Consider the following 11,693-nt stretch of genomic DNA (forward strand, 5'->3'; position numbering starts at 1 on the left):
TATATAAATCGATGGAGAAATGGATGGCTCTACCTAATCCTTAGGCACTATCGTCCTAATAGTCATCTAAAGTGGTCTGTCTGTAATAATTAAGAACGGGTAGATACATCATACAACAGGTCTGCCTCAAGGGAGTTTATAAACAGCCCTCATATCAGCAAAACCTTGTATCTATGACGCTTAGTTTTACCACATACGAATTTTCATGCGTAACGTAGGCACACGGGATGATCTGGATATTACTTTGTAGTGTGTTCTAATAATTCCCTTATAAGTAACTGTAACTTAAACTGCAATATGAAACTTCAGATGCGTTTGCATTTATTAGAAGATTTACGGTGCTAGTATTATTTTAATTGCTTACTCGTTAGGAAAAACGTCGAGAGCAGTTACTGAACGACAATGATTCGCAGTGGTCTCCTATATTATCGAATAACTTCAATTGAAGGAGAAACATCAAATTGTGTCCGTGATGCGTGCAATTCATCAACTGCGGCAGGACCAAACTCGCTGTAAATGTATAAATACATTTTCCCTTCCCTTAATACCCATACGCAAAACATACCATCTTGATAATGGTTCATTCTATTCAAAAAGACATTTGCAGCGACCTACACGCGTATATTTTCCAGTTACAGTTGACTCAGTTCTAGGTGCATAAGAGGGGATTTTAGAGAAAAAAAACTAAAAAGAATTGCATTCCCGTTTCTCCTCCCAATGTCTGGTATAAACTAGAAAACCCAGGTTAAAAAATTGAGTTCGCTTTTAATAATATATTCCCGAGCTTTGTCTTGCCTAGCAGAGACATCAAAAAGTACTTTCGTTGACAATTAATTGTTTTAGATCATCATCCTTGTAAACCGGTTCAGGTAGCAAAGTGTTTAGAACTGCCTCAGCTTCAGGCTACTTTCTGTGTTTTATATATGTGCGATGTATAAGATTTTTTTTGTTTCACACCAGCTTTTTCAGTAAAATATGCATAAGAGACGGACGCATTTAAAAAATATGCAATTATATACCGATACCAAATTTATGTGTACCCGTTGTTTTGCACTCGGCATATATATGTATGTGCAAAGCGCCAACTGGGCAGTGCCCATAACGCTTTTTTGCTCAACGACGGCCGACTGGTGCTCAGAGGGTCTTATTGCTGTTTTGTATACATGTGAGCAATAGTGGGTCTGGTGACCACCTGTGGCCTTTCGATGCCTTTAATCGTGATCGCACTGTGCCGATAGCCTGAGATCACCGAAGGAAAAGGTAGCCACCACTAAGGTCCACATGTTTCTCCGTACACACAAAGTGTCAGCCGGTTCAGTTGTTGGGAAGTAGCGAATAAGGAACAGAGACAGATATGCGGAGCACGATAGCTTCCGTTAACCGAATTTAGCCTCACTAGGTCACTCACTCTGCCGAAGGAAAATACGGTGCGAGGCCATGGTCGCATCAAACAGTTGAGCGTCGCACCTAACATGCGTAATGGGAGAGGGCGCGCATAAGCTTAGCGCATATTCGGCATTCTCGATCTAGATTCTCCGTCAGTATTTAAGACCCTCAATAGAAGCATTTGGACACAGTATATCGGTTGAATAGGTTTGAGCACTGAGACTCAAAGCAAGGACAGAGGTAGCCCTTAGCTGACTAAAGTTGAAAGGAATCGAGTACAGGTCCGGACCCCGAGATGGATTTTGACTACTACGACTTCGATAAAGTTACCGATCCAGAGGTAAGTAAAATCAGTATGACGAAGTGTTCTTCTATGTGAGAGTTCCGAGCGATTTTAGTAAGGTAGCGTGTTACTAATTGAGGGCTGTGCTTACTGGTCTTAAAGTACGATCCGTGCCGTACCCAATCGTACGTGGCATAGCAGATCATTCCATTTGAAGATAAAATGATAGATACGCCCTTTATCGTCATTGTTATCATGAAATTACATTATAATGGAAATACTCTCGAGTTTTATTATTTAGATTCAGTGAAAACTTAGACATTACAGTTAGATTATATTTAGTGCATGAAATATGTTACGTTCCTCCTGCGTAGTTAAAAACCCCTATTAGTTGAAAGATTCTCCATTACGGAGGGATAACACGTGAAATCAATGAATTTTCAGATCAGGAAAGTTGTTTTGGCCCACCGAAATAGCAGAACACCCGACCCCTCCTTGGAAGTTGATGGCAACCTGTATACCCGTCGGATGTCTTCGGATTTCCGCGCGGAAAACCAAGAAAGCTGGGCAGGTAGATCATCGTCTCAAGAAAATAAAGATGAGGAGCCTAACAAGTAGCCTGTATCGCACTTCTCTAGCAATGAGCTTGCTCTATAATTGAACACCTTTTATAATGGCAGAGAGAGCCGTGAATATTTTATACTATACGTTGCCAGGCCAATTATTATATCGAACCGCATTAAATTCACAGCCGCTTGATGTCCATTCGTCATCCATGATCTTCAACCTATTACGCCAATCACAATGTAAATAAATATCTAATTCAATAAACGGATAGACTTAATGCTTTTTATTAACGTAATGTCTTTTAAATATAAAATGGAAGAGAACGTTAGGTACGGACATTTTTTAGCAAAAACATGAACACGAACCGAATAACAAGTACCCATTTAAAATGTACCATTACTAACGTTCTCTATGTATATATATATATATATACGTGTGTGTCTAAAGAGTATTGACGCGTAGTGATATGCCGTTTGCGTCTGCTACAACAGAAATGGTTCTGCTAACTTTAAATAGATGATCTAATATAGAGTATTCCGTGATTTAAATTAATTTTCAGATACAGGTAACATTAGACTGGCTCATTTTTCCACAAATCTATTAGTATAGAATCAATGTTGTAGGTATGAAGGACATATTGTTTCAGACATTATCTTTCCAATGAGATGGTGACGTCTGTCTAAGAATTCTCTTTGCTATGCCTTCTTCTTTCTATACCTATCACGATAATGAGAAGGTCGCTGTGTGTTTCCTTCATCATATCATGTAATTTCCATTAAGCGCAGGTTTTATCTATATAACTCAGTCTGTATATTAACAGTAACATGCCACAATGTCCATTGCTGTTTTTACATACACACGTCGCGTGCACTAGACGTTAATGCGGCCAGTAGACACAACGATGATGTACCGGACGGACGAAAGAGGGAAACCTAGATCTAAAAGCATCCTAATCCAATCTTCTTCTATTAATTACAGCTCTTACCTTATGAGTGGGAATCGTACGTTCGCATAAGGATAACCAGTTAGACGAAGGTGGCTACCTAGTACACTCAGCTGGTATAAGCTAACGGTCAACGTCGTACATGTATGCACAGTGGATAAATTTCAACCATTTAAGAACAAATGCGGAAACAAAGGACGTATTGCATCGTGTTCGATTACAATGGTCCACATCCACATACGTTGTCGTATTTGACGTTAGGATGTTTCGTATATATTTGGTTTTCAGACAATTTTGTCCGCGTCTAATAGCTCAACCTACTCAAAAGCTGCCGTCCACTCGCAACTTTCTTCTTAAGTCTAATGTTGTTGTTTTGTGTCTACTACCTAAGATTTGCTGAAAGATCTTAACGAACAGGAATTTTTGGGTACAGCAAAAACAAATTTGCGACCGCATCTAAACCAATACTGCGTTTATACGTGTGTATACACACCCTGAATGAGTGGATGAATGAGAAGTCGTAATCATGTCGACACTTTTCCTAGGTAATGCTCCATACATGTAATTGACCGGACTCAAATCTGGGCCGTTTAGGGGGCTCACGCTCAGGTTTTTACTTATTTAATCGATCGACCGCCGCATAACAACTCGTTTATTAAAAGTTTTGCTTTTTCGGAAAAGATACGGTAGCGTTACACCTCCTTCACCAACTGCGAGACTCAGAACATGAACATCAGCTGAAAATTTGATTTTCAATACAACGGACGCATCTATCGATCGCAAAAAAGGATCTCGTTAGATGGGAATCGAAAATGATATGTTACTTAGTTTTTAACAGCGTGGACGAAGGAGGTGACATTCTAGTTTTGTATGGACGCATACGTAAACACACACGCGGATCTCTCTGTACACGTACATAGGATTTCCCTTGTACTAGCTATAATAATAGCTATAATAATAAATTAATCTACACTGGCTATATACTCTTGCAGAGTTTCTAAATATTCAAATGTGATTAACCCATGATTTCAACGAATTGGCCTTTTTTTTCAGTGTAAGTCAACTATAGAGCAAGACAATAGCGATATCCGGAGTCATGTAAACAAGTCAATTTTTTAACTTTAATTAAAATACGTGTTAGACAACTAGGAAACGATAGGCTTGCAACAGAAAACGGTGTTCCCGTTACCAATACACAAATAGAGTTCAAAGTGAATTTGCTGTCAATCGTGCTATAGAATAAGTCAGTCTCATTTTTTCGTCTTCTTAAAGTCTCGTTCAAACAATCGTATAATGCAATAATTAATACTTTGCAATATAATGCAATGGTCACGCTCTAATTTAGGGGCGTCATTTATCTACGTTACAGATCGAAACATACTTGCTACAGCGGTCGCGTAAGAGTCTGGTATTCCCTGGAAATTCAGATTCTAAAAACCATACGAATCGAAGATCGACAGCTGGTATTGGTACAGTTAGATATATCCTGCACACGTGTGCCCATTTTGACGTCTGACAAGCCGCTCAGGTAGCAGATTAGCGCGGAGCGGAAACTCCACGCTAGAGAAGCCCAATCGACTGTGTCGTGCCCACGAACCTATACCTTCCTCCCCCGAAATATATAAGATGGAGTCTAAAAAAATACATAACAATTGAATCGCAGCGTTTTCCATTCGAGTACATATCAAAACATGGAGTTTAGTCGTATTTTGCTGAACGGCTCAAAAAACGGTCCTAAGCAGTAAAAGTGTTCCTGTGCAAGTAACTGAAGGAGACCCATGTCCAGATGAAACGGGCATGAATTAACTAATACACTGAAAACAGAAAAACTTGTACTTCTTTTCTTAAAAAGGGTAGGCTACTTAAAACAATAAATATTTCATGTTTTCATGTACGAGTACTGAAAAGAGCAGCTTCAGTAGAAGCAACAAATAATACATGTTATACCTACCATAAACGTACCCTTTCGATAATCAACTTTGCGCTACTTGAGAAAAAGCACCGATCATCAAAACGAATACGTTTATTTTTCTTTCCAAATTTTTCAGAAGAAATTCTTAGATAAGGTGGGTCCGCTCATGACCTATTTGTCGCATCTTGATTCTACTGCTACCTCAATGACCGTCGATGAGAAGGTGTGTTTAATCAACTGAACCACCGAAGCGCACAAGTCAGAATCACTGTTATTCCCTCAATATCCCAAATGAACTTGGCGTCCAGCAAAAGGCGTACCTCTCCCTGTGAACAAGTAACCAGATAGTGAAATCCGCGCCGAAGCTGAATCTTCATTCTCTAAGAAGGTTGATCAATTGTGTTGCATAAAACACCTCGGAAGGATCGAACGTTTTTTTTTTATTGGTTTTAAATCAAATAACATTTTTAAATTGAGATTATCAATTGAAGCGGACGCTGACTACCCTAAAATGTATACAAGGTTAGCAGGAGATGAACACCGGAACTATTTACTTCCGCGCACATGATTTGGTAGTTTAACTTTAGGGCCCTCAGAGTACATATATGATATATATAACGATTTCCATAAATATATACGACCATGCCTGCATAGACTCCCCAATTCAAGATGCGTCGCCCCCTTTTTGTTGCTAATTAAGACCACACAAAGACTAGCTGGACGCTCACTTTAGTTCCAATTCCGGCTTAAAAAAAGCCGACGAAGGTTGTAGACAGCTCACATACCCAATAATAGTTTTCCACTGATAGTCTCCTTAAGATCGGAAGAAGGCGGGGAACAAAAGGTGGCGCGCTGACCTTAGTATACTAGGAAGAAAAAGGGAGCGAAGTGTCAATGAAGAATCGATAGAAGTAGCACAACGAGAGGAGGAAAAAACCGACGGCAGAATCAGAGTACGATCAAAATAAATTGAATCCTCAAGGGAACAGCACTAGCACTCAGATCGCCTATAGCCCTCACAGGCGATTTACTCTCTTTCTGGGGCTATCGAGGATCGTCGAAGCGGGGGGTTGAAACTGATCTGCAAAGAGCTTTGTTGGGACCTTTCCTTGCACCCCTCGCCCTTGCTCCCTTAGCGAAACCCCGTCTGGTTGTTGGCGCACGCTGCAATCCCGCTACCGGAACCGTCGCTGCGGAAGCTTTTAATTGTCAGTTTGCTTTCCCTTCGCCACCTTCTTTCTGTCCGATTATCACAGCACTGAAGGCAGCACCAAAGCCATGATCGTGACTCAAGCTGTCGTAGCTATCAGTGAAAATAAGGGCCGACTGTATCTGGCGGGAAGAATATCGGTATCCATTTCATCTAAGTTTGCCACACCTCGTCAATTTCTACGAATCTCGCACGCAGACGGAGTGGAGGAGATGGTCGGGAACTGATAGGGTCTAGTAGATCAGGGACCAACCAACAGCCTTAAGGGAACTAACTGCATGACCCATGGAAAAGGAATGTCGAGCTCATCGAGGTAGGCTCGGGGTCAAGTGGAAGAAAATTTAGGGACTCAAGTCTGGGCCAGCGCAAGCGGGTGCCAGTCGCCAGACGTAATGACCTTTCCATTCTCTTCAGCCATATAGGAGTTGAAAAAGTACGAACGTATCTCGCAATCTCGGGTCTTTTTTAGGCCAGGGACCTTGGTAGTTCGTTTTCTTCCGTTTCCGCTTACATTGGGCATCCGGAATCGCGCCCCGTCTAAAGGAAAACAGAGTTGATCGCTCAATCTAGACAACTCCAAGCCGAAACCAGCATCATCGGCCACTGGTGCAGCGAACCTAGCCTTCCTATTAGATATTACATAATATAATAATGAATAATCGGCTGTTGATCTCTGCCTCTTAGGCCCCATTCTCTTTTGACCCCCTTTGAGCCCCAATGTTCTGTTGCTTTCTTCTGGTTTGAGCTCTCAGTAAATGTTCTTGATTTTTATCTTTAGCCGCCTTTCTCTCATCTGCGTTCTCTGTCTCGTAGAATGGCTCTTTATTGCTTTTATTCAACTGATATTTGAAGGGAAGCTTGGCGGACGTCGCTAGGGCAGACAGCATGAGCCAGGTTCCAGTTCAACCTTCTTTATTGCTGTTTCGTCCAGCCAGCTTTCTCTGACCCCCTGGCGGCTTTGCATGGCCCATCTGGCCTTTTTTGATCGTAGGACTAGGCGGGAAAAGCAGGGGGAAGTAGTAATCTTTTGAGCAAAGCTCGGCGGCTTTCATTTATCACAAAACAATGGAACTCTCGCTTTCCTTGCTTTTGCAAATTCACTTCCAAACGGATTTACTGTATCTTTGAGATAAAAGGGACGAGGATAGCTTCCGAAATCGCCAGTCGAGCAATGGAGTAATTTTATACATACAGCGTTTGAGGTGCGCCTTTTCCGGTGCTATTGCAGCGTTTTAATATAGCCTTCCTCTCTTTCTCCTCAGTTCACTAAGCGGATGGCACGAAAGGGATTGGTAGGGAATAGCTTGAAAATCAATATACTAGTATCTAATAACGACTGCGTAATGACATCATTAGGCATGTTTCTTAATAGACGGTTTCTCACTGACCGACGGTTTTTGTTTTTACTAAAGGCGAGCTTTGTTTAACTTGAAGATTTGGTAATCTAATTTGGTAAAATAATTTGGTAAATTAGCTAGAGGATGTTTAAATACAGTACCGTTTAGAGTTAATTTAAGGATGCACAGTTTAAAAGTAGCACGATGTCAAGCGGTCTGTTGCCTGAGAGCCCTATCTTCGATGTATACGATTAGATCTACCATATTTAATATTGCAGCCTTTCAGTTGGTTGGATGGAGTTAATGCAGTCCTTGCCATTACTAAACATCAGATAAAATATTTTAGGTATAAAAGGGAGACTCTGGGCTTGAAATATTCCATTGATCCAAAGAAGGCTAGACGCATCCGTTATAAGTGTAACCTGTACAGCCTTTGTTCTGCATTCGTTCGGGTATTTACGTATCGTACGGTTAGTAGTATAAATCATATACAAGGCGCATTTAATAGTTCCCTGTCATTTATTAGAAGTCTTCTCCTTAGCTTCTAACAAAAGTAACGGGTTCATTCGGTGTAAGCGACAGAACCGCACAAAAGTTTGTAACACTTGTAGAGGGCCGCTATATTTTTTTCGCTACTTATAATGTGATTGTCGGCCCACAATGGGCCGACATCGTCGAGACACTACGAAAATGCTAATGACGGCCAATTACGGCCAGAGGATCCATTATCTAGGCAAACTTAGGTGAGGCTAGCATGACGGAGCCGCTAGTAGAATCTAATGTATCGATCGAACGACTTAGTCTAAACCCATGTGAGGCTTCGACTTAAAAATATGCCTATTTCATATTTGACAAAATGAAGTTTCAACTTTCTACTTCGTGCCCTTTATGCCCCAAAACAGATATACTAGCACAGTATTACAAGCTTCATTCGCCGTCGTCGATCATCCGACTCCACCTCGCGGTTTACGCGGAAAATACGCACACTACATAGCGAGACTTCGCCTTAGACGCTATAGTGACAAATAGAAGCTTCCAGTAGCTGATTCGCCCACCGATCCAAGCTGTGCTAACATTTATGTACAATACGCTCATACGTAAAAAGCACTAATAGTGCATGGCACCTATTGCTGGTACTGACCGTAATTTAAGGTACGTACAGTGAGAACATTGTTATACCCTGATAATTACGGCAATCGAAACACGACTATTTCTCAATAGCCATAGAATTTTTCGGTTTTTTTGTACATAATCAGAAACTTCGACTAATTGACAAGGAGCGTGTGTTTATTTTTTTTTAGATTTCCTCCGAACTGTGTTAACCATAACTTCCGATTCTCTGCCGGAGGTTCACTTTGTCGCAAAGTACAGCCTTGCGAATTAATATACGATGGCAGTACTGTTACATTAACTAAATACGTTTTTCTCCTAACGTAAGAGAGGATACTACACCCCCGTTGTCGCATTCATTAGCTTCGTCTATTAAAACACTAACAGTTGCCGCGAGCTATACGCTTTATACCTAAGTAGATACGGAGTTGAATCGTACGCTGATCGATAGCGTATAAACTGTATTTTTGGGCGGAATTCGAAACTGCAAACGCTGACAAATGGCAGTCAACGTTCACGTTGGTCTGCCCTTGCTCGAAGTTATTAGTTAACTCGTGGACGTCAAATCGAAAATATATCGAGTGCCTGCTCTCAAAAAATATGCCTCCCGGATACGGACAATGCCGTTCAACTGATTTATAAAAAAAAAGAAAAAAAAAAAGACCTAATAAAATATAGTCATGTCAATGGACACCAAGTAAACTATGTCCTAAGTTTATTACTATCTTCCCAGGTCGCTATTATCTGTCTCACATGTGTGACACGCACGATACAGGCTAGCAAGTGATTATACAAAACGTTCATAGTACGTCAATTGTATCTTACGTAGAAGGGTGTGCAGGGCAAATATAATACTTTCATTGAAAAGCTACTAGAAAACCTATTATAGTTCATTCGACCAGTCAATCATTAACCGTTAGCAGCAGTAGTCAGCGAAATCTGTACCACTGCAAGAAAACTCAGTGTTTTAACACCGCCGTGTCAAATACGACTATCGCTGCCTATTTCTACCTTCGTTTTATCTGAAAATCGCGATAATCCACGACGATCCATTCGCCTTCGATTCACTAACGTGCGGTGGATTGTGGGCAGACAAGCAAATCTGTTCATATCGGACAAGGTTCGACTTACCGGTAACTCTCAAAGTCAAATTGACGGATGTTCGCACATAGGATGACAGTGAAAAGATGCAAACTCTGAGTGAAGACTCACAGGCAAGCTGACAGACGTGAGGGTGGCCAGAGCAATGCAATTAAAAAAGAAATAAAAACCCCATGCCGTGTATAATATGATATCAAAAAACTGCACCTATTCCCTATCGTACTGTTGCACAATGTAGTAGTTCAAAGCGTAGCATCTTTGGTTCAGATGTTTCGAGTTTTCATAACGGGCTGAAAGTGCAAAACGCGCGTTTGAAAAAGATACAATTGGTACGACGATAAAGAAAGGTCCCAGTTTATTCCCGCATCGAATTGGGCCTCGAACACGGACATTGGGCATAGGTGTCTTCTGAACATTATGGAAAAAACAATTCTACACACTAATCTGTGTCCCAAATTGTTTTTTTCCAACATATTGTTCCATGATCAAAAAAACTAGGGTCAGAGCATTAGCATTTCTGCAGTATTAGCCTTAAGCTCACAGAGGTGAGTCTGGTCACACGATGACTACCAGATTCACCGGCAGAATCGCTTTTCTAACGCTGCTAGCCATTCGTACTGTTGGAGCTGCCAGCAGATTTGATCAAAGTAAGTTATGTTAAGATTTGTCTAGCAGGTTTTCGAAATTGTCTGGAAGCCATCCGTTGACCCTGAAAGTTAGATTGACAATGGTCGCCTACCCATGGTTACCATGGCAACGCACTACGAAGAATGCCCGTTAACCACATCGTTCTTAGTAAAATTGGTGAAAGGTTTACTAATTCGAAAATATTGAAAACATACTATATATTCCCGCGAATCAGCTGCGCGCAGAACAGTACTTTTTTTTTTTATTAAGAAGCCACACTATACACTGTGATTACCAAGCACGAATGCATCTTTGGCGCCGTTTGACGATGGCATTTCGTCGATTCGAAAGGTCTTAAACTATTACGAAGAAGTCTAGCACAATGAACGTACAATATTTAGTACATATTTTTCACAGGCTATAATATAGCTTGTCAGTTTAGTATAGCATCCTTTGGTGACCTTGTTGGCGGTACGTTGCTCGATGAGAATTAGTTGTACACGGTGATCAAATACTGCAGTACGAGTCTATAAATATCTTAAAGCGCAAGCAATTAAAATGATCGAAAGTTGAGGAGTTTGAGAGAATATCACTATTACTGTTGCTAAAGGAAAGCTTAATAATATTTGTGAGTAATAAAATGAATCTGCTGAAACTCCTGTCTGTCTCGCAACTTACCGCCGAAAAAGGTCGTAAGTCGACCTATTTTTGCTGTCGTCTAATGAGACTTGCAAACGGTAGTAGAGGGGACTGACTGACTGACTGACTGGTAACTGAAGCGACAAAAAGTTCATAACTAATTGAAGACTAACTTTTAGGTGGATTACAGATACATATGCTTTAGGCCGATCAGTATTCATTGCGACAAATGTAAACTAAAAAATAGGCGTTCCTCTAAGTCCAAAATAAGTCTCGTAGGCCGACACCATGGCCAAGATTGCCTATCACGAATTTTTCACTAATAATTTCTATATATTAATAAATAACAATAATTCATCACCTCTCAACTGCTTTTAAAGGATACAAGAAGTCATTCTTCGAAGAGGTGGGATTTTTTCAGAATAAAGTTATCCGCCTGAAGTTCGTAAACCTCAGTATCGTCTTTCTACGAATCTCCGTCTTAAACTTAGATGTATACAATTTCGTTGAAGCTGTAGGTGCCTTCTCGATTTGAATTGATCAAATGTTTCAATGCGTTATTCGATCTGCTAATGTAT

At 40.7% G+C, this 11,693-nt stretch overlaps 1 long non-coding RNA gene across 1 annotated transcript; it reads left to right on the forward strand.

The window, feature by feature from the left end:
- The first annotated feature begins 1,560 nt into the window (after nt 1-1,560).
- LOC111252495 (uncharacterized) lies at nt 1,561-2,526 on the forward strand. Its single transcript, XR_002674242.2, has 2 exons — nt 1,561-1,726; nt 2,114-2,526. It is a non-coding gene; the product is annotated as an uncharacterized LOC111252495 (long non-coding RNA).
- The last annotated feature ends 9,167 nt before the right edge of the window (nt 2,527-11,693 follow it).

This window comes from Varroa destructor, unplaced genomic scaffold (assembly GCF_002443255.2).
Source record: "Varroa destructor unplaced genomic scaffold, Vdes_3.0 BEIS01000001.1, whole genome shotgun sequence".
NCBI classification, from domain to species: domain Eukaryota; kingdom Metazoa; phylum Arthropoda; class Arachnida; order Mesostigmata; family Varroidae; genus Varroa; species Varroa destructor.